The 24,550-nt window shown below is 47.4% G+C and overlaps 1 protein-coding gene across 1 annotated transcript in view; it reads right to left on the bottom strand.

Moving 5' to 3' along the window:
- Positions 1-24,550, bottom strand: part of ASIC2 (acid sensing ion channel subunit 2) — a 1,227,754-nt gene that overhangs the window by 732,317 nt on the left and 470,887 nt on the right. The window lies entirely within an intron of this gene.

The following is a 24,550-nucleotide window of genomic DNA, read 5'->3' as shown; positions in this document are numbered from 1 at the left end:
GACCTGGCCCGGAGCAGTGCCCTGTCGAGCCCATGCCAGATCCCCCTCCTTCAGTCAGGCGACGAACAACTGCAGCTATTTCTGGACCAGTGTTCCAGCCACCTGACTTGCTTCCTACAACCCACCAATCCATCTTTCTGAAATGTGAACTTAAGCACACCTTTCTCCCTCTTCAAATCTTCCATCCATTCATCATTAACAGTGCTGTTTCTCACACTGGGCAGGCAGATTTCTGGGGTGCATGGCAGGGAAATACCTCTGGTAAATATGGAGACTGTTGCTAGGGTTCCATCGCTTTGGGTTTTGTATCAGATTCTATTACAGAATAGAGCACAAACTTAAAACAGGTTTTCAAGATAAAATATGAAACTCTCTGCAAAATGTCAATCCTGGAAAAAGCTTTTTTGGGCTTAGAGCCTAGATCCCTCAGATTCCTTTTTCCTTTATCTCTGCTTGCTTGCTTTTTTTTTTTTTCTTTAAGTGTCAGTGAATATTTGTTTTATTTTATTTTATTTTTATTTTATATTGGACTAAAGTTGCTTTAAGGGTATTCCCTTGTAATTCAGTTGGTAAAGAATCTGCCTGCAATGCAGGAGACCTGGGTTCAATTTCTGGGTTGGGGATCCCCTGGAGAAGGAAATGGCAACCCACTCCAGTGTTCTTGCCTGGAGAATCCCATGGACAGAGGAGCCTGGCGGGCTGCAGTCCATGGGGGTCACAAGAGTCGGACATGACTTAATGACTAAACCACCACCAAAGTTGCTTTACAATGTCGCGTTAGTTTCAGGTGTACAGCAAAGTGCTTCAGTGATATATGTATATATATATTCTTTTTCAAGTTCTTTTGCCATTTAGATTATTACAGAATATTGAGCAGAGTTTCCTGTAACATACAGTAGGTTCTTGCTTGTTATTCTATTTCATTTTTTATTTTTCCAATTTCATTAGGAAAGGTTTTTCTTTTTTTGACCTTGCTGCACAGCGTGTGGGATCTTAGTTCCTTAACCAATGATCAAACCTGTGCCCCCTGCATTGGAAGCCCAGAGTCTTAACCACTGGACTGCCAGGAAAGTCCAATTATCTATTCTAAATATAGTCGCATATATATGTTAATCTCTGTTTTTGAGACATGGAAAGGTTTCAGAAACTATGGACAAAGCTGCCAATTCTGCCTGGGCACCCCCCTCTTGTCTCTATCTACAGCTCCTTCCTCAGTTACCCTGCGGATATGTCCTGCTCTTCAGAATATAAACTCAGACACTCCTGTTCCAAAGGCATGTCACATTGGCTCACTTCTGCAGCTTTCTTTGACCTCCTTTCTTAGTCTCACATGGCACAGTGGGCTAACTACTGCCGCTCCTCCCCACCAGCACACACACACACACACACACACACACACACACACGCAGCACAGCATTTATCACCCTGTGGGAAAATCAGAAAAATATTAAGTATCGTAACATTAGGTGTGTACAGAGCACCACAGTCAGTCCTGAGCACTTTTTTTGTATTAACTCTGCACCGTCCCCATGACCACGTTTCACCGGATGGTGGATGTCGGATGCTAGACGTGGAAGGAAATAAAACAGTTCTCTGTGGCTGGGAGCCAGAATGGGATGGAGCAGGGGGAAGGGGAGGACCAAGGATGGAGAGGCGGTTGTTTTGATGGACTGCTTTGGCAACATCTTGTAAGTCCCCACGTCATTAAAACCCAAGGATCCAGTTGCTCAGATGATGAGAATATCCAGCTGGGAGTAGCCAAAGCTCTTGGGAAGGCGGCAACTAATTAGTGATTCCTTAATTGAGAGCGTAGCATTGACGTATATACATTACCACGTGTACAATAGATAGCTAGTGGGAAGCTTCTGTATAACACAGGGAACCCAGGTCGGTGCTCTGTGCTAACCTAGAGGGGTGGGGTGGGGTGGGGGTGGTGGTGGAGGGAGGCTCAAAACAGAGGTGATATGTGTACACTTTTAGCTGACTCACATTGTTGTACAGCAGAAACACAACATTGTAAAGCTATTATCCTCTAATTAAAAATTTTTTTCTAAAAAGTGGTTCCTAAAAAAATCTAAAAATGGAGCTACCATATGATCCTGCAATCCCATTCCTGGGCATATATCAGGAGAAAAACGTTGTCCAAAAGGACACGTGTATTGTATCCCAATGTCATTGCAGCACTGTTTACAAGAGCCAAGACCTGGCAGCAACTTAACTGTCTGACGACAGAGAAACGGATAGAGAAGCTGCAGTACATCGGCACAAGGAAATAGTATTCACTCATTACAAAGAATGAAGTATTGCCATTTGCAGCAACTCCGATGGGCCTGGAGATCGTCGCACTGATGGACATAAGGCAGAGAAAGAGAAGCATCTACAATGAAATGATACAAATGATCTTACTTACAAAACAGAAACACACAGACTTATGAGAATGAACCTATGGTTATCAGGTGGGGGAAGGACGGCGGGAAGGGATAGGAAGGAGACTGGAATGTACGTGTACCTACTGCTTTACTTAAAATGGATGGTCAACAAGCACCTGCGGTATAGCAGGGAAACTGTTCAATGTTATGCGGTAACCTGGATGGGAGGGGAATCTGGGGAAGAATGGATACGTGTATAGGTATGGCTGAGTCCCTTTGCTGTCCATCTGGAACTATCAACAACATGGTTAACTGGCTATTCAGTTCAGTCACTCAATCATGTCGAACTCTTTGCAACCTCACGGGCTGCAGCACTCCAGGCTTCCCTATTCCATCACCAACTCCCAGAGCTTACTCAAACTTGTGTCCATTGAGTCGGTGATGCCATCCAACCATCTCATCCTCTGTCGTCCCCTTCTCCTCCCGCCTTCAATCTTTCCCAGCATCAGGGTCTTTTCCAGTGAGTCAGTTCTTCACATCAGGTGGCCAAAGTAGTGGAGCTTCAGGTTCAGCATCAGTCCTTCCAATGAATATTCAGGACTGATCTCCTTTAGGATGGACTAGTTAGATTTCCTTGCAGTCCAAGGACTCTCAAGATTGTCTTCTCCAACACCACAGTTCAAAAGCATCAATTCTTCGGTGCTCAGCTTTCTTTGTAGTCCAACTCTCACATCCATACATGACCACTGGAAAAACCATAGCTTTGACTAGATGGACCCTTGTTGGCACAGTAATGTCTCTGCTTTTTAATATGCTGTCTAGGTTGGTCATAGCTTTTCTTCCAAGGAGTAAGTATCTTTTAATTTCATGATTCCAGTCACCATCTGCAGTGATTTTGGAGCCCCCCAAAATTAAGTTTCTCACTGTTTTCATTGTTTCCCCCATCTATTTGCCATGAAGTGATGGGACCAGATGCCATGATCTTAGTTTTCTGAATGTTGAGTTTTAAGCCAACTTTTTCACTCTCCTCTTTCACTTTCATCAAGAGGCTTTTTAGTTCTTCTTCACTTTCTGCCATAAGGGTGGTGTCATCTGCATATCTGAGGTTATTGATATTTCTCCTGGCAATCTTGATTCCAGCTTATGCTTCAACCAGCCCAGCATTTCGCATGATGTACTCTGCATATAAGTTAAATAAGCAGAGTGACAATACAGCCTTGACATACTCCTTTCCCAATTTGGAACCAGTCTGTAGTTCCACATCCAATTCTAACTGTTGCTTCTTGACCTGCATACAGATTTCTCAGGAGGCAGGTAAGGTGGTCTGATATTTCCATCTCTTTAAAAATTTTCCACAGTTTGTTGTGATCCACACAGTCACAGCCAATATTGATACTGGCATAGTCAATACCTCAATACAAAATAAAAAATTTTTTAAAGTGCATCTCTATGAGTCAACCCATACTGCTGGGGACCATTTCCAGATTAAGTCTTAGTGCTACCCATGAGTTGGTCTGGGTCCTGAACCATGGGATGGACCATTTCATGCTTTCCCCGGGAACCTGATCAATGAAACCATCTCTCTTCTGACTCTCATCCCTTAAAGCTAAAGAAAGAGGAGCCAGGCTTGAGACCTTGAACCTTATTTATTGACTAATTCCAGTCTCTCTGTGATCATTATCTATGTTGGTCCCCACTTTAAATCAACTGAAATTGTACTCCTGTTGCAAACTGGAACCATTTCACTTCACTTTTTTTTCTTCTCTATTCATTTGGGGGTTTGAAAAGCCAAGAGAAAAAATTTACCAGAGTGAAAAAGAAGGATCTGGGATTTAGGGCTGCCCGCGTGAAAAATAAACCTCCTAGTGCTTAAACATTTGGTGGTCATTTTTCAAATACCTGGCCTCCAAAGGCTGGTTTTACAGATTCCATTAATGCTGGCTGCCACTGGGACAATTATGGACAGATAGCTTGTCCCATCTGAGCAACTTCTTGAATTAAAAAGCAGCTGTGCAGAAGGGAAGGAGCTTGTGTTTGGTCTATCACAGGCCTTGTAAAAGAGGTTTCCCCTTCTCTACCCCTCCCTGCAACACACACGGTGCCCACCATTCCCATCTAGTACAACAGCCAAATTCAAAATTGGATTTCACTTGTGTTGTGGCTGTTATTTTTCCACCCTCAGCATTTTTTTTTTCTTAAAAAGGCTTCAAATATATATGAAGGCTTTTTAAGAAAAAAAAAATTATTTTCACTTTCATGAGGGTGAAAGAAGAGAGTGAAAATGCTGGTTTAAAACTCCACATTCTAAAATCTAAGATCATGACATCCAGTCCCGTCACTTCATGGCAAATAGATGGGGGGAAAATGGAAACAATGACAGAATTTATTTTCTTGGGCTCCAAAATCACCGTGGATGGTGACCACAGCCACAAAATTAAAAGATGCTTGCTCCTTGGAAGGAAAACTATGACCAACCTAGAGAGCTATTAAAAAGCAGAGACATCACTTTGCCAACAAAGGTCTGTCTAGTCACAGCTCTGGGTTTTCTAGTAGTCATGTACAGATGTGAGAGTTGGACCATAAAGAAGGCTGAGTGCTGAAGAATTGATGCTTTCAAACTGTGGTGTTGGAGAAGAGTTGAAAGAGTCTATACATGGCTGCTCTGGGTCTTAGTTGTAGCATGCGGGATCCTTTCTAAGTTGCAGCATGTAAACTCTTTGTTGCAAGTGGGGTCTAGTTCTTTGACCAGGGATTGAACCCAGGTCCCCTGCATTGGGAGCATGGAGCCACCAGACCACCAGGGAAGTCTCCCTCTAAAAGTCTACACTTAAATAAACTCCATTACCTAAACATTTCCTGGGATGCTGCCTAAGGTTCAGACTGCTAGACACAATTAGAGTCCATTGCCTCAGGCTAGGGTGGGTTTGACCTTGATTTTTGACTTCTCAGTAATTTTGGTTGCAATTTTTAAGCATCCCAAGAGATAGCAGAGATAGCATCGACTCTCCACCCCACCCACTGGGTCCTGCCATCGTTATCTTCCTAGAGACAGCTGTGTCCTATAGTATGAGTTTTCAGGGTCTCCTAACAGGACGTGAGAAATACTGACAGCATTCAGGATGACCAGGTAGAGTCTTCAGCCTAGCACTAAGATGAGATACCTGCAGAAACCACCGGAATAGAGCGCAGAGTCTCTGTGGCAAAGTAAGTTAAGCACCCTGGGCCTCAGTCTCTTCACCTACACCATGGAAATAGTTTTGAAAGCAATAGCATAGGTGAGTGAAAGGCGCTGATAAAATGAAGCACGTGTGGGACCTCCTTGGTGGTCCAGGGGTTAAGTCTTCGCCTTCCAATGCAGGAGGTGCAGGTTAGATCCCTGGCCAGGCAGCTAAGATCCCTCGTGCCTTGTGGCTAAAAACCCGAACATAAAGTGGAAGATCTATTGTAACGATGCCAATAAAGACTTTAAAAACAAATAAAGCACACAGAACGCCTAGCATGTAGTGAGCTCTCTCTTAAATGTTAGCCGACATTGATGACGAGGATAATGACATAACATTTTCCATGGAGATACAAACGAGAGAAGTTGCCTGATTTGGGAGAAATCAGGGACCGCTTTATAGCGGAGGCAGCATTTGGGCAAAATCCCAGAGGGTTTAAGTAGCTTAGAGTCAGGTACAATAGTAGCTCAGAGTCAGGTACAATAGTGGAAGAAGATTGGAAAAAGGAAGAGAATTTCGGGACGGTAGGTGATGCGCTAAAGGGCCCTGGGGAAGAGTGAGCAGGTCGTTTGTTTTAACTGAAGCCTGACGATGATGAGCGAGACAGAGCAGGAGGCAGAGTCTGCCTCCAGAGGAAAGGGCCTGCCGTCTCTCCGAGGGTCCCAGGGCGCAGCGGGAGGCATGGAGCAGATTTCTCTTGAAGTTCACACTTCAAGTTTGTTTGTTGTTTTTTTTTTTTTTCTGATTTTTAAAGAAAAAGGTTATTTATTTAAAAATTAAAAAATTTTTTTTATTTAAATTGGAGCATGACTGCTTCAGGGTTGCAAGGAGTCGGACATGGCTTATCAACTGAGCGCAGAGTACCTGATTGCTTTACAATGTTGCGCTAGTTCCTGCTGCACAGCAAGTGACTGGGCTCTGTGTACACACACATCCCCTCCCTCTTGAGCCTCCCTCCCACCCCCACCCCATCTCAGCCCTCAAGGTCTCCACAGAGCACCGAGCTCAGCTCCGTGCACTACGCAGCCGCTCCCCACTAGCTATCTATTGCACACGCGGTAGTGGATATATGTCAACTTGCTCTCAGTTAATTCCACCCCTTCCTTCCAGCCCACCACCCGCTGCTTGGTGCCCCCAAGTCCGTTCTATATTTGCGTCTCTACTCCTGCTCTGCAAATAGGCTGCCCTACAGAGCAGTGACGTCCATGCAAAAGCCATATAACATCAGACAAGGGCATCTGAAAACCACTGGATGCAATTCCCCTTTTTAAGGATGGAGAGGCACGAGAGTCAGGCAAAGACTCCAGGGGACCACACGCCATTGGGGAAGTGGAGAAGGGATGATGCCTTGGGTCCCTCTTGTTCCAAGCGTCTGCAATCCTAACCCAGACCCCTGCACCCTCCTTGGGAAGGAGCAGGGGCCCTGGGGGCCTTCACCTTCAGGGGAGTCAATCCTATGCATATTTCAATGTCCAAGAAAGTGGTTTCCCTGAGCCTAGCCTTCTAGCAGAATCACCTGGGCAGCTCTTGGAACGATGCAAATGAGCCAACGCCATCCTTGGAGAAAAGGGTTTCTGGGCTGAGGCCTGTGCATCTGTGTTTTCAATAAACTATTTATTCCAAAGGCTCAACATTCCGAGAAGATGGCCTTTCAGTCTCCCACAGCGTATTGTAGCTATTTCGCAATGTTTTCTCTCCCTCCTCTTGGGAGACCATATCTGAGTCATCTTCGAAACTCGCCCCCACCCTCCTAGCAGCTAGCAGTTTTTTTTTTGTTTTTTTTTGTTTTTTTGTTTTAACCTAACGGACACTAAATGAATATATGTTTGATGAATTAAAATGATTGAAGAAATGAGTGAAGCATTGTGCAAATCAGTGGATAATGGCAGTAGTAGTGGCTACTATTTTTAGTATTTGCTGTGTGCCAGAAAACACTAAATATAGGTGCTACGTCGTCTAAACCTTGGGTTCCTGTGAGGCATGTACTATTCTCTTCACTGTATCATACAGGAACGCAGGCTCAGAAAGATGAAGTGACTTATCCAACTTTGAACAACCTATACGTTGACAAATTTTTAAGAAAACCGGGGAATGATGGTTCGTGCTGCCTGTCCTATGCCCTTGGCGAGACTGGTGTCGCCCGGACAAGTCTGGGAAAAGAGCAGCGTTGCTCTCTTCTGCCCTCTGCTGGCTCCATGCGGAGTAGCGGAAAGAGCGCACGAGGGACTGGCTTCCTTTGAAGGGTCTGAGCCCCACTTGGATTTTAACGCCTTTTTCATTAGATCAGTCATCTTCTGTCCACCTGGGTTCTTCCTCTTGTCTGGCACGTCCCTCCAAGGCCAGGTTTGGATACAGGCTCAGGGTGGGCTGCAGTGAGCTGTGGGAATGTTCAGGCTGCCCTGGCTTCTGGAATTTCCAGGGAACATCCCTGCCTTGGGTTTAGTAGAGGAACTGTGGTTGACTCCACCTGAGTCTGCCCTAATAAACCACGAGCTTATACAGAGTTTGGAGGTCCCTTGAAGACCCACCTTTCTAGGGTTCTTGACTGGGGAGTACGGATAAGTTTCCGGGTATCTGTTTCCCTTGTTTAGGTTTATATCTATTCTCTGCGATGGATAAGGGTTTAGCTTCAGATCTCCAACTCATGAACCATGGTGCCCCCCCAACATACACTGTAGAGGTGAGGATGTCACAGCCCTGAAGGGGAAGGAAGGGATTGGCCCGAAGTCAGACAGAGGGTCAGTGCTGCTATAGCTCCTGACAGCCAGTCCGTAGCAAACCATAACCCACACGCTCCCAAGCCCATCTGCCTCTCCTCTGCAAAAAGAGGCCAATTTCCATCAGGACTGCCCTATCCCAGAGGTTATGTTTCCTGGAGGTTTGGCCCTGCCCAGAGACCTCTGTACCAGCTCAAATGGGCAGCTGCACCCAGCTGGTCCCACAGAGCAGGTGAGAGGTAGGCCTGTCCACATCCAAGGAGACATGGGGCCAGCAGGCACCCCAGGGGTTACTCTTGGGTTCGTGAAGTCTGCCTGACGACTCCCAACCACCTTGGGAGATGGCTGGGGCAAATGAGTATCTCTCCAATACACAGATGGGGAAACTGAGGCCCTGAGAGATCAGGTGGTTTGCTCAGACTCTCAGCTAGACCGAGGCAGAGCTGGCCAGCCCCTCAGCTCCATGCTTTTTGTCTACATCCAAGCTGGCTCTGGGTTTAAGGTGTTCATGTTTTAGCAAGAATGTATGTTCAAGGGTCAGATATCTGTTACCTCTGTTGAATAGCATCTCTGCGATGAGCCTGTCCAGAAATATCTCAAACAAGTAGAACAAAAAACAAATACCACATAATTCAATTCCACATGAGCTCTGAGGATCTCCTACACGTCGGAGGACCAGGGAATATACTTCATGCAGAGAGTCTGGGTCTCTCACTTGCCCTAACCCCCAGTCTCTGCCCCGGGATTTCTCTCAATTGTTCTTGGCTCTTTTTGTCCCCAGCAGGTGATCAAACCAAACAGGCAAATTCACTTTCCAAAGTAGAGGAAGGCAAAGAAGTACAATGCGTTAATGACTCTGGCATCCCAAGGACTTCTGCTTCATTATCTCATTCTTTTAATAGTTAATGAATCCATGCATTCAGGGCTTACTTTGCCGCAGCTCTGTGGTCCTGGGATGTAGCAGTGAATGGTCATGGCCTCTCCTTCACGGAGGTAGTCTTCTATCCAGACAGACAGACAGCAGCAAATAGAGGTGAGATGTCACCTCACACCAGCCAGAATGGCCATCATCACAAAACCGACAAACAATAAATGTTAGAAAGAGTGTGGAGAAAGGGGAACCCTCTTGCACTGTTGGTGGGAAGGTAAATTTGTGCATCCACTATGGAAAACAGTATGGAGTTTCCTTAAAAAACTAAAAACAGAATTACTGTGTGACCCAACAGCCCCACGCCTGGGCAGTTACCCAGAGAAAAAGCATGATTCAGAAAGATACATTCAGGGACTTCCCAGGTGGTGCAGTAGAGAGGAATCTGCCTGCCAATGCAGGGACACAGGTTCAACCCCTGGTCTGGGAAGACCCCACATGCCAAGGAGCAACTAAGCTTATACACCACAACTACTGAGCCTGAGCTGTAGAGCCCGCAAGCTGAAACTATTGAGCCCGAGCGCCGTGACTACCGAAGCCCGAGCGCTCTACGGCCCACGCTCCACAACAAGAGATGCCACTGCAAGGCGAGGCATGAGCACCGCAACGATGCATATCTCCCATTCGCTGCGACTAGAGAAAGCCCATGCATGGCAAAGACCCAGCACAGCCGAAGATAAATGAGATTATTTTAAAAAGGCAATGCACCCCAACGCTCACTGCAGCACCACTTACAATAGCCAGGGCCTGGAAACAAAGTAACAGCCCATCAGCAGAGGACTTGGGGGAGAAGGTGTGATGCCACGCACAATGGAATACTACTCAGCCAGAGAAAGGAGAAAATTCTGCCAGTTGCAGAGACGTGGATGGACCTAGAGATTGCATACAGACCAAAGTAAGTTGGAAAAAAAAATTCCATATATTAATGCATGAATGTTGAATCTGAACAAAAAAGGGCACAGGTGATCTTATTTACAAAGCAGAAATAGAGACACAGATGTAGGGAACAAATGTATGGACACCAAGGGGAAAAGGGGAGGATGACATGAATTGGGAAACTGGGACTGACGTATCTACGCTATTGATACTATGTATAAAACAGATGGCCCAGTGGTTAAGGCAATGTACTGCTAACCCATGGGGCATCCCAGGTGGTGCTAGTGGCAAAGACCCTGCCTGCCAATGCAGGAGACCTAAGAGATGGGCACTCTGTCCCTGGGTTGGGAAGATCCCCTGCAGAGGGCATGACAACCCACTCCAGTATACTTGCCTGGAGAATCCCATGGACAGAGGAGCCTGGTGGGCTACAGACCATAGGGTCGCAAAGAGTCGGACATGACAAAAGTGACATAGCATTATAAAATAGATAATTAAAGAGAACCTACTCTATAGTGCAGGGAGCTCTGCTCAAGGCTTCAGTTCAGTCGCTCAGTCGTGTCCGACTCTTTGCGACCCCATGAATCGCAGCACGCCAGGCCTCCCTGTCCATCACCAACTCCCGGAGTTCACTCAGACTCACGTCCATCGAGTCAGTGATGCCATCCAGCCATCTCATCCTCTGTTGTCCCCTTCTCCTCCTGCCCCCATCCCTCCCAGCATCAGTCTTTTCCAATGAGTCAACTCTTCGCATGAGGTGGCTAAAGTACTGGACTTTCAGCTTTAGCATCATTCCTTCCAAAGAAATCCCAGGGCTGATCTCCTTCAGAATGGACTGGTTGGATCTCCTTGCAGTCCAAGGGACTCTCAAGACTCTTCTCCAACACCACAGTTCAAAAGCATCAATTCTTCGGGGCTCAGCTTTCTTCACAGTCCCAACTCTCGCATCCATACATGACCACTGGAAAAACCATAGCCTTGACTAGACGGACCTTTGTTGGCAAAGTGGTGTCTTTGCTTTTGAATATGCTTTCTAGGTTGGTCATAACTTTCCTTCCAAGGAGTGAGCATCTTTTAATTTCATGGCTGCAATCAAGGCTTGGTGGTGACCTAAATGGGAGGGGACTCCAAACAAGAGGGGATGTATGTATATGCACCTTGACTCACTCAGCTGTACAGTAGAAACTATCTCAACATTTCACTGCAGCAACTGTGCTGCGATAAAAATCAGACAGAAAGAAAAAAGGGGAGTCAGCAGGATTCTAGGTGGAAAAGAATGGTGGGTGGGGGCAGGGACCTATATGAGATGCAGAGACCCTGGAAGGCATCTTGAGAGGACACTTTATGATGAGCTATGAGGCTTGAGAAGGAACCGGCTGGGTGAAGGCAGAGGGAACAGCCTTCCAGTTAGAGGGCACAGCAAATGCACAAACGCCCAAGTGGGGGAAGACTTGGTCTAGATGGAGAGCAGAAAGAGGTCCCAATGGAAGAGCAACATGACACATGAAGAGAAGGATGAGAGAGAGGAAACGGGGAGAGGCAGAAAGGGGAATCTAGAAAAGAGTCTGTTTTTTTTTTTTTTAATTATTTATTTATTTAATTGGCTGTGCTGGGTCTTAGTTGCATGATCTTTGCTGTGGTGCACGGACTCTCTAGCTGCGGTGTGCAGGCTCAGTAGTTGTGGCCCACTGACTTAGTGGCTCCAAGGCATGTGGGATCCAATTCCCCGACCTGGGATCGAACCCATGTCCCCTGCATTGCAAGGCAAATTCCTAACTGCTGCACCACCAGGGAAGCCCCAAGCCTGCATCTGGGACCAGGAAGATCTCAGGGAAAGCTGGTACCCCTCAAGCTGGTTCCCCAGCCCCGTGTCTGCCTCCCCTCGAGGAAGCATCTAGAGGATTTTCCTTCCTCTGGATGAAAGATGAGGGCAGTGTTGTCACAGCAGAGAGCTCACGTGGCGCTGAGATTGAATCTCCCGCTGGGAGCTGAGTGGGAAAGTCATCACTTCCCCACAGGCTCCGAGAACACTCAGGCCTCATCAACCCCTCATCCCCTCACATGCATTCACACAGCCCCTTCTAGCAGCGGTCTTTGTTGGTTTATCTCATGAGTTTAAACAGTTTTTTTTTTTTTTTTTCAATTGAAGTATGGTTGCTTGTTGGTTTATTTAAATGTTAATTTGTTTGGAAGTATTTTCCCCTGCTAAATATATAGTATCTTTTCTAAGTTGGTTTTTGTTTTTTTGAATATTTATTTACTTATTTGGCTGTGCTGGGTCTTAGGCCAAACATGTAGGATTTTTGTTGCCGTGCACGGACTGTCTAGTTGTGGTGCCCTGGCTCTGGACTCAGTAGTTGCCCCGAGGCTTGTGGAATCTTAGTTCCCCCACCAGGGATCGAACCCATGTCCCCTGTATTGCAAGGCAGATTCTTAACCAGTGGACCACCCGGGAAGTCCCCAATTTTTTTTTTTTTTAAAAGGGCTCCCCGCAATGGTCTCAGCTTCCGCTGGGGCTCTGAAGTCCACTGTGTCTGACCTTTATGACCCTCTCTTCTGCATGTACAAGCTACTTCCCTGTCTTCTGAGGTCAAAGGCACCTTGATCAACCCTATTGAACATCCCTGGTCATGTTCCTACAGTGTTACTTATGTCTGGCTTCATGATAATCCCCTATCATGAGTTATATGGTTTCATTATCACAACAACCCTTTAAGGAAAGGACAGAATGAACCCTATTTTTAAGATGAGGAAACTAAGAACAGAGAGGTTAAGAAATCTGCCCAAGGTCACACAGCCAGTAAGTCCAACAGCCCAGTTGCATCTAGGCAGTTGAGCTCCAGGGCCCAAGCCTTGTCTGTTGTTGGCTCCAGAGCCTTAGACTTCAGTGTGTTCAGCCATTTCCTGGGCATCCCACTGCCCACAGGTTCAGACTGGGCTGTCTCAAGCTAGTGGCCAGCTTCAATTTCCTTCCATCCGTTGTGAGTGGCACTATGAAGGTGAAGGTCAGCTCTTCTTTCTGCTGACCACCTCCCTGCCTCCAGCCACGGTGACTGGTCCAGGCGTGGGCATGTCAGTGGGACCAGCATACCCAGGGTCTCCTGTGCCCGCATGTGCAGACACTCTCTGAGGGAGGCCCCTTCCTCCCTCTGGGGTCTCTATGCTGAGATGAAGTAGGCCTGGAGCTGCCCACAGCTGGGTGCCCTCCCACTGCCAACTGAGCACACGGGTGCAGCCCACATAGGTTCTGAAATGGGGTAGTGGGGAGGAGAGCAGGAGAAATAAGTCAGAAACACCCCAGAGTCCCCAGAGACAACAGTCCCAGGATGTCCAGGGCTGGAGATGGTTTCAGTTGGGTTTCTGTCACTTGCAACCCCCCAGTCTGACCCCAAACCAGGAACCTTGCTGCCCTTCTTATCACCTCTGTTGCCCTCCATCCTGTGGATTTCCAGGTCCGGTCACATCTCGGTTTCTTGGCCCCATCATTGCCCTGGTCCAGATTGTCATCACCTCTCACTTGAACTGTTGACAATGAGTCCCTCCCAAACCAGCTCCCTCCAGTCCAGCCTTCCCCTTTCCGCCAGCCAGAGCCATCTCTACACAAACACAGGCCAGCCTGGTCCTCCCCACAGCACTGCAAGGATTTCCCATCATTTCCTAGGGATGCCCAGGCTCCTTGGAACAACAGATGAGGGCCTGCATGCGTGGCTGGAGAACTGAACTGTTAGCTCTGGGCTGTCATTCACGTGGTCCTCACTTCCTGAACACCTGTCTGTCTCTTCCTTCACCTGGTCAGCTCTTGTCACCCCTTCAGGCTCAGCTGAGCATCTCTCCTCCAGAAAACCACCCTTGGTCACCATTCTAAAGGTCCCAAATTTTCTCCTCTGCACTGCTCTGGGGTTCGGTGCATCACTGTCCTCTGTCCCCATTAGGCCATATGATGCTTAAGGGCAGAGGACATAGCTCACGTTGACACCTCTAGGGCCATGTTGGTGGCTGAAACATAGCAGGGCCTCAGCAAATGACTCTGACCTGCATTAACCTTCTGAGTCTCACTTTCTCGTCCATCAAAAGCTGAGCTTATACAAGGTGACCTCTGTAGAACTCTATAAGTCAGAAGCCAGCTCCACACAAGATGATGTTGGTGACATCTTTGCTGATTGAATTTTTGCAATTGAGGGGCTGAAAAGGGATGAGCTTCTTTTTCCCATTTCCTATTCTCCCCACATGGAGGAGATCTGTGTGCGGCCTCTAGAAATTATGTTAACTTGATCAATTAAAAAAAAAACAATAATTTTCATTTCTAGTCCTCATCGTTGGAAAAAGTTAATATCTTGCCTTTGCTCTTGGCTTCATGCCAGAGTCAAATTAGATTTATGAATTTAGCATGATTGCAGGTTAACAGATAACTCCATGTTCTGCTGAGCCAGTGCAAACCTTTAATGTTTAATCAAGAAGTAGAATTAGGAGTTAACTATGCCTTGCTTGGGATATAAAAAAAAAAATAAAATAAGAAATACCCCTAAGCCTTCTAATCACAACCAACTTCCAGTCTGTCTAGCTGGTCAGGGTTATTCTCAGCTGATGTAACTTCAGAAAATAGGGCTCCTAGTCCTAAGGGAATGGACCCTTCATTTTAACAACGAATGGAGGGATGGAGGAAGCCCTACAGGCAAGCCAAACCACTTGAGCATCACCCAGAGCCCCCATCCACTGCAAGAGATGGGATAATTAGTGTATGAGCCTGCTAGACTGTGGTAACAAAAGAACCACAAACTGAATGGCTTAAATAAGAGAAATTGACTTGTTCACATTTCTGGAGGTTGGAAGTCCAAGATCGAGGAGTCGTCAGGGCCATGATCTTTCAGAAAGTGCTGGGAAAGGATCTGATCCAGGCCTTTCTTCTAGCATCTGGCAGTTCCTTGGTTTAAGGCACTGTAATCCTAATTTTCATCTGGCATTCTCTCTGCACATGTGTCTAAGTGTTCAAATCTCCCCATTTTTTAAGGACGCAAGTCATATTGGACTGGAGAAGGAAATGGCAACCCACTCCAGTATTCTTGCCTGGAGAATCCCAGGGACAGAGGAGCCTGGTGGGCTGCCATCTATGGGGTCGCACAGAGTCGGACACGACTGAAGTGACTTGGCAGCAGCAGCAGCATATTGGATTAAGGCAAAATGCTCCACAAGACTGCATCTTAACTAAGTATTTTGGCAAGGAACTTATTTCTAAATAAGATTACATTCCAAGGTCCTGGGGGCCAGGACTTCAGAATACGAGTCCAAGGGGCGGAGAGATACAATTCAAACCATAATGGTCATCTGGATGGAAACGTATTGGAATATTCAATTTTTGCATCTAGACTTTGCTTTTGGTTCTTTCCCTGAATCTAGATAATTGTTTTCAGGATGTTTTTGCTAATAACCTCCTGTCCCCTTTCTAAATATAGCTTTCTAAGGGTCTACCATAAATAGCTTCAGCCTTGATTAACGTGGTTTACAAATTATACAGATTGGCATTTTCATAAGCAAAAGGCAAGAATATGCAGCAAATGGACATCTCTGGTGGTCCAGTGGTTGAGAATCCACCTGCCAATGCAGGGAACATGGGTCCATCCCTGGTCTGGGAAGATCCTACATGCTGCAGATCAGGTAAGCCCGCGTGCCACAACTACTGAGCCTGTGTGTTGCAACTACCGAAGCTCATACACCCAAGAGCCTGTGCTCTGCAACAAGAGAAGCCGCTACAATGAGAAGCCCGCACACCGCAATGAAGAGTAGCCCTCACTCTCCTCAACTAGAGACAAAGCCCATGTGCAGCCAAAAATAAGCAAATAAATAAATAAATATTAAAAAAAATTAAGTGTAGAAGAGTCCAGAATCAAGAGTTGATTCTGGAGCCCAGATTTTAAAAACAAAAGAATATGCAGAAAATGCAAGAATGTTGGCAAAGCTACCACGCTGATGGCTGCCCTGGGCGTCCAGAGCCCAGCTCTTCTCCTTAGCCCAGCGCCTCTGGGGGTGCCTTTTCATATTGGTACACTTTAGACCTAGCTTTTCAGATGCAACAAGAAACAACTTTTCTTAGCATTCAGGCAGCAGAGCAGCTAGAAATGATGGTTCCTCTTTGCAGAACATGGTGAAATATTGATAGGTTAAGCCAAAGAGAATATAATAAATATACAATTGCCTGCTAAATTGGTCATTATGTTTTCAAGATTCTGGTTTTGACAGGAAGCCACAGGCTTCAGTGTTTTGGGGGCGGGCAGGAGAGGAAATCTTCTAATTGAGGAAATCATATTCATGTCTTTTATTTTTAATTATTGAAAAACTCTCCATGATCAGATTTCAGAAGAACAAATTGGTCTGAGTCAGGAACACCAACATCTCATGGGAGTGCCATCATGCCCTGGAAAAATACAAAACAGCAGGATCCCTTTGTGAAGCCAAATATCCCACAAAAGTTGAGGGCATGAGAGAGTACACATGGAACTGCCATGCTGAGGTGGGAGAGCAGCCCCCCGCTCCCCAATATCTGCCTCCTCAAGCCTTGCCTCAGCATCCAGGAAGCTCTGGAGACAAGAAAGCCTGCCAGCTGCATGATCATGGACTTGTTCTAACCCCTGCTTCTTCCTTCACTGGTAGCTCAGCTGGTAAAGAATCTGCCTGCAATGCAGGAGACCCCGGTTCAATTCCTGGGTTGGGAAGATCCCCTGGAGAAGGGACAGGCTACCCAGTCCTGTATTCTTGGGCTCTCTTGGTGGCTCAGATAGTAAAGAATCTGCCTGCAATATGGGAGAGCTGGGTTCGATCCCTAGGTTGAGAAGATCCCTTGGATGAGGGCATTGCTACCCACTCCAGTATACTTGTCTGGAGAATCCCCATGGACAGAGGAGCCTGGTGGGCTACAGTCCATGGGGTTGAAAAGAGTTGGATATGACTGAGCGAATAAGCTTCCTCCAGGGGGATCATAGTCATTGATGGGTAAGACAAAACACACACCCACGCAAAGGTCAAGCCTTCTCCCTCTCCCTAAGGCAGAAGATGTTACCTGCCACTGTCTAGGTAGATAGAAACCAGTCCTTCACTCCTGGCTTCATCCCAAGTGAGCTTCAGATCCACTACAACCTCCTCCCGCACATGGGTGCACCTCAGGCATGAAGATGAATAGCTTCCCCCAGCCCATCTCGCACCCCTTCACCCATCACCAGCTGCCTGCCTGCAGCCTCACCAGGATCTCCAGCCTTCCCCACCACACGGCCTGGAGACCACCGCACCCGCCCCCGCTCCCCGCCCCCCGCAATGCACTTCTCACGTCTGAGCTCTAAATTACTCTGACAGCTCGTCCTTGATAAAGAACGATGGAGGATTATGCTTCTGATCAAGGGTTGACTAACTGTGAAATGCAAAGTCACTGTCCCCAAAGTGCCAGCCATCACTTAGAAAATAAGGAGGGAGCCTAACCAGCTTGCTAGGGCCTGGATTCTGAGAGGAAGGAGGCTGGCGGACTGGATCATTTGATGCATCTGAAGGGAGTTTATCAGCCCTTTGGCTTTTATTTATTTATTTTACGATGGTGCTGGGTCTTCGCTGCCGCTTGGACTTCTCTGTGGCTGCAGGGAGTGGGGGCTGCTCACTGCGGTGTGGCTTCTCTTGCCGGATAACACGGCTCTAAGGCACACAGGCTTCAGGAGTTGCAGTACCTGGGCTCAGGAGTTGCGGCTCCTGGGCTCTAGAGCACGGGCTCAATAGTCGTGGCTTAGTTGCTCCGCGGCATGTGGGATCTTCCCGGATCAGGGATCGAACCCGTGTCTCCTGCATTTGCAGGCAGATTCTTTACTGCTGAGCCACCACGGAAGCCCAGTCCCTTGGTATTACTGTGTCCTCTCTAGTCATTTGTCCCGTCACTGACCCTCTCAAGCTTCCAGATAGCAGAGGTCAGGGGTGGTGCAGCCCCGCTGGTCAGGCGAGTAGAGTGAGATGTAGAGACAGTCTACTGTGTAGATGTGTAGACAAATAAGATTCTCATCACCTGTCAAAGGGCCGCAGTGTCTGATACGATGCCCACCTTCTTCTCCTGGCTAAGTCAGATAAGGATCAGGCAATCAGGAGGCTGTGTGGATGTGCCTGTCCTCAACTGAAGGCCCACCACTCTCCATCAGAGTGGTTGGCATGCTGGGAGCCCTGGAACTTCCTCACAAGGCTGGGTAGTCAGTCTCCTGAACAAAGCTGGCTCTAGGCCATCTTCTCACATGTCTACCTTGTTGATCTGGTTCCCATCCCAGAAGGAGGAGACCCACATCCTTGGCTGGACTGGGTTCGTCTGGGTGGGAGTGGGTTTTTGAGGTCTTCTGGCTGCAACAGAGGATCCTAAGATGGTCCTGCCTGGACCTGGAGGAGTGGGCAAAGGTGAAGCCAGGCAGGAAGGAGAGTCAAGGTCCACAAGGTCTGGACCGGAAGAACAATGGCAAAAGTTTAAGAGCAATGGGGTGCCCTCTGTCTTAAATGTTGTTCTTCTCTTCTCTTAGAGAAGAAGTTGAAACAAGGGAGATGAAAGCAAGCAAAAAGAGGTATAGATCTGCCGGAGGAGGCTGCGTCCGGTGAACAGGAGCAGAGGTTTCATCTCTCACGTTGGTTCCACGCGTGGTGGTGCTGCCTGTACCTCTGTGGCTCAGAACCACAATACTTATTCTCTCGTGGCTTTAGAGGCCAGAAGACCAAAGTCGAGGTGTCAGCAGGGCCACCGTCTCTCCACAGGCTCTCAGGGAGGATCCTTCCTTGTCTTGCCAGCTCCTGGTGGCCCCTGGTGCTCCCTGGCTTGTGGGAACCCAACTCCATCTCTGCCTTCAGTTTCTACGTTCAGCTCTGTCACCATCTGATACAGACGCCAGGTATCAGCTTTAGGGTCCCTCCCCCACCCCCCCAATAAAGATGTTTTCATCTTGAGGTCCTTAACTAATTACATCTGCCAAGAGCCTATTTCTAAATAAGGTCATGTCCTGAGGACCCAGGATCGAGATGGATATGAGCTTGCTCAGTTGTTCAGTCGTGTCCAACTCTTTGTGACCCCATGGAGTGTGGCCTGCCAGGCTCCTCTATCCATGGGATTTTCCAGGCTAGGATACTAGAGTGGGTTGCCATTTCCTACTTCAGGATAAGAGTTTAGGGGGACACTATTCAACTCCTTACTCCCCCCAGCTCAGCCCCAGAGTCTCCTGGCATGAGGCGAAAGACACATGGGCCTCTATTCTGGGACTCACCCCATCAGCCTCCCCTATTTTCCCACTTACTCCATCCCCACTGTGCTCATCTCTCCCCTCCCCCAGGCTGGTAGAGATTGGTGGACAACTCTTCAGATCACCCTGCTCTCTTTGTCCATTGACTTCTTGAAGCAAAGTCAGAGCTCTCTCGGCGTTCTCTGCCTGGAAGGTTATGTTGCAGGAAGCGCCCAGCTCTGGCCCTGGGGTCAGAACACCTGGCCCCTGTTAGATGCTGGGATCACCTGCCAGCCAGCTCCTGGGATCAGCTGTGCCCATTACAATTGTGTGCGCACATGCGTGTCTTTCTCTCTCTCTGGACTCCTTCCTGACTTAAAAAGGAGATCTGAGGTCAGCTCCCGACTGTGGATTAGGCCTGCCTGGGTGGCCAAAGCCTCAGGACATAATCAGACCAGAGTGGAAGGACTGGAGTTATGTCAGTAGAGTTGGACCAGGGAAGGGCAGGGGTTGGGAGAAGAAACCTAAGCACAGTCTATCTGAGATTTGCATGAGCAACTAAGGGGAAGATGTGCAGATTTGGGGGCTGGGCCACATAGACCCAGGGTTAAAGCTTGCTTCTTACTGAGTCCTCTGGGCCTCAGCTGTCTCATATACAGCAAGGACAAAAGGAGTATCTTCTTCACAGGGTTATTATGAAGACTGATTGGGAAAGCACTGAAAGCACTTGGTACTCTACCAGGCTTCTAGTCTACTACCTAGCCTGAGATCTTTCTTCACTTTCCCCAGTCCAGAAGCAGAGTAGGTGTCAGGGCAGGAGCTGAAGCAGAGGTCTAGGGAGATGGTGTCTGGAGGGAGAGGTCCAGATGGAAGCCGGGTCACCCACTAAGACAGGGGCAGGGCTTAGGTGAAGGAAAATTACCGGAGTAGGAACAGACCTGGCAAGCCACCATGAGGATGCTCCTCATGCATTGGGATAGATTCTTGCTGAGTCCTCACTCTGCCTTATTATCTTTTCATAGGAACGTTGAGTCCCTCCCTCTCCCCCCACCCCAATGGATGGCATTGTCCTCGGTATCGCTGAAGAGGAGAGGACAGGATATTTAGAGAAACGTCTCCTTCATCGGGTCGCCCAAGCTCTCTTTGGCTGTCTCCATATTGTGCATTTCCCCTCCAACATGGCTCTGGGTGCCAAAAGCAGAATCCGGATAGATACGGGCCATTTCCTCTGCAGCCGAACAATAACAGAGGATAATTACCCATTGAACACTGTTTACCGCTTTGCATTTGGTTGCAGGTCTTGTGGCCAGGGATGGTCACAGCCCGAGCCTCCCTAATGACCTGGAGAGCAGAGCAAAGGACGCGATTATTCTGTTTATTGAGAATTAAAACAAATCCGGTCAGAGGAGAAGTCATCTGCTATTTGGCTCTTCCCAAAAGCAATTACCTGTAATTGTGCTGCTTCAGGAAAGACAGTCCCTGGTATTTGAGGTCCAAAACCATTACAGCAACCTGAAAAGGCCCAGAGGAGACTAATCATAGCATTTTTCTCAGAGCCCCAGCCACTGCACTTCCTTATGATTTGGGTTCAATTGATAGCCTATGCGGCCCCTCGCAGGTGCAGAGAACGGTGTGTGTGTTGGCGGAGGTGTGAGTGTTAATGGGAAAATTCTGCAAACCACCTTTATTGAAGGTGAGACAGCCTGCTGGCCTATTAGTTCAAATGGTTTCATCTTGTCCAGCTGAGCTGTGTTCAGGCTCTGGGGCTTCTTGTTGGCTTTGTAAATTTGTATGTGTTTAAATTAAAGATCCAAATGAAATGGGTTGGCTATCGTGGCCCATGGTGTGTGGGGATTGATTGTGAGGTATATTTCAAGATGATTTTTACTACTCACCGGAAAAATACTGAGGTTGGTGAATAATTTACTTAGAGAATCGCTCCCAGTGGAATGAAAGTCATCCTAATGGTATTATGACATCCATTCACCTGTGAGGTACTTAGTTTAGTGAGAGATCATAGGCTGGCCTTGGAGCCAAGTCCTGGTGATGGCACTGAAGCCACCGCCTGTCTCATCCAGGCTGCACGTGCCAGCAGGGAACCACAGCCACCATCGAACTGTTCATGGTTATTGATACAATCACGTTTTCAGACTGGATGACTGGATATCTCGTTCTTTCATCCTCCTATACCACTGCCAGAGGCAATGTCCAGATCTGAGGACATTTATGTGACATTATTCCATGCGGTGTACATCTTTCTGCTACATGAACCATCCCTCACCCCCGCAAATTGCTGGGGGGGGGCCATCATCCCCATTTCTTACCTAGAGAAACTAGGGTTCTGGAAGGCCCTTTGAATGACATGCAGGTTCCCTGCAAGTGTCTCCACAGGAAGCAAGTGCGCAGTTATGACCATTGGAGGTGCAGTGAGTGACCCAATGGAATTTGGGATGCTGCGGTCATTGGCACGCAATGTGCTCAGCTGTCCCCATCTGTGCGGAGATGATATAAACTCAGTGAGGTTGAAACATCTGCCTGCCCTCACTCATCATCAAGATGGGTCTTGCTGCACATCCAAGCAAAATTAGACTGGCGAAAGAGCGACCTCAGAATGCAAAGAAAAGCCATTTCTCCTTGATGCCTGGCCGAGACCCTCTGCGTAAACAGAAACACAAAGGAATATAAAATCCATATTTCCATGTGCTTGTCTTTTCCCTTGATTACTGACTGTGGCAGCTGGGTTTAAGGGTGGAGAGGAGGAAACTTACAGCTATGGAGTGAACCAAGCCCAGGTACTTGGTTCTTATCAATTGGCAACGATCCTAAAATATGGTTATTACAGGAGCGGGCACTGTCGGTTTTCTGCTCAGTATCCTTCTCTCTCTTCCTCCTCCCTAATGGAGCTCACGTAACTTGCAGGAAGCTAACTGATCCCCAGATTCAGGACACAATTGCCACTGGTATAAATTGGGTATAGTTAGTTATTACATTGGAGAAGGCAATGGCAACCCACCCCAGTACTCTTGTCTGGAAAATCCCATGGGTGGAGGAGCCTGGTGGGCTGCAGTCCATGGGGTCCGTGAAGAGTCACACACGACTGAGCGACTTCATTTTCACTTGTCACTTTCATGCACTGGAGAAGGAAATGGCAACCCACTCCAGTGTTCTTGCCTGGAGAATCCCAGGGATGGGGGAGCCTGGTGGGCTGCCGTCTATGGGGCCGCACAGAGTCAGACACGACTGAAGTGACTTAGCAGCAGCAGCAGCAGCAGCAGCAGCAGCAGCAGCAATTACATCCCTTTTCTACTGATGGGTTCAGAATCCAGGCTTCGCCAGTCAGTGCATGACATTCTCCTGGCGAATGCTATTGGTCCAGAGTGGGCACATGACTTCAGCTGGTCCAGTCAGATTAATGGGGCCGATATTCATCCCAAGGCTTCCACAAACTAGATGGTTACTCCACTCTACTTTCTGGTGTCCCTCGTCTGATCAAGGGGAGCTGGCCAGAACAGTCTAGACATCATGAATTACAGGGACGTAACACTGAACCTCAACCACACCTATAACCTACTCTTCCACAGAACTGCCTGTCACAAGAAAACCTTCTTTACTATTGAAGCCAGTTTGAGGACGGATTCTACCACTTGCCGTCCAGAGCATCCTAAGCAAATATGATTGGTGCCACTCATCTTCTTGATAAAGAGTGTGGATCATACGTATTGAGTAGTTTCCTTGAGTCAGGTGACCATCCCTCCTCCAACCAGCTGAGACAGTTTTCAGTAATGAGAGGTGAGGTATGTTAATACCATGGTTTACAATGGACCTGGTTTTCCAAGTCCAGGGGCTGTTTCTTTGGACTGTAGATGAAGCAGGTTCCCCAAATCACATGTCCCATGTCCAGACAGAAGGGAACTGTCCCTTTCTTATGGTATTTTCCACTTCATAGTCTAGTTTGACACATTCTCAATAAATATTGATTTAATGGGATACAGAGAAGACTGTCTCCGTCCACATCTTACCCATTCCTTGTTTCAATTACAAGTTCAGCCTTGCTCCATCTTCTTAGCAGAATGCTAAGTAGCACTCTCCCCTCAAATGTGTAAAAGGGAAAAGAACCTCAGCCACTGTTTAGATGCCAGACACCAGCTTGTGGGAAAGAATGTGAATGAACACATGTCTGCTCTGGTCCTAAAGTGGCATCTCTGGGGACAGGGACTCTAGCAGTGTTGGAACAGTGACACAGATGGTAGTTTAGACCATGGCCTCCAACCCCCATCTGGGGCCCTGTCTGTATAAGCCAATCGCCGCAGAAGCCTGACTCTGTAGCTATTTAACTGTGTTTGAAAACAGTGCTGACCCAGTGAGCTGGCAAAGCAAACGATGTGTTGGAGACCCTATAACCCAACAATTCTGTTCAAGATGATGCCATGGAGAAACTTATGATCATGTATAGCAGGAAGCCTGTATAAGATCCACTGCCATATTGTTTGTAAAAGTGAAAAAGGGTGGAAGGAAAAGAAATTCTGGTGTAGTCAAATGATGGGAAAAAATGAATAAACTAGCTCCATACCTTTCATTGGAAGGACTGATGTTGAAGCTGAAACTCTAATACTTTGGCCATGTGATGCAAAGAACTGACCCACTGGAAAAGACCTGTTGCTGGGAAAGATTGAAGGTGCAAGGAGAAGGGGATGACAGAGGATGAGATGGTTGGATGGCATCACCAACTCGATGGACACGGGTTTAAGCAAGCTCCAGGAGTAGGTGATGGACAAGGAGGCCCTGCATGCTGCAGTGTACGGGGTCACATAGAATCGGGCATGACTGAGTGACTGAACTGAACGGAACTGAGTCCCATACCTAAACCAGATGGGTCTCTACATATGCATGCATTTTAGTAGCATGCATGGGAAATTTTCAAAAAGTAAATGAATACATTTTGGCAGATATGTGTGTGAGTGTGTTTGGATATGTAGTAAAACATTTTTAAAAAAGATGCTTGGGGCTGGTGCACTGGGACGACCCAGAGGGGTGGTACAGGGAGGGAGGAGGGAGAAGTGTTCAGGATGGGGAACACATGTATACTTGTGGCGAATTCATGTTGATGTATGGCAAAACCAATACAATATTGTAAAGTAATTAACCTCCAATTAAAATAAATAAATTTATATTTAAAAAAAAAGCATTAAGTGGTGCTAGTGGTAAAGAACCTGCCTGCCAATGC

This window comes from Capra hircus, chromosome 19, assembly GCF_001704415.2.
Source record: "Capra hircus breed San Clemente chromosome 19, ASM170441v1, whole genome shotgun sequence".
Lineage (NCBI taxonomy): Eukaryota > Metazoa > Chordata > Mammalia > Artiodactyla > Bovidae > Capra > Capra hircus.
This window is presented reverse-complemented; position numbering and strand designations above follow the sequence as displayed.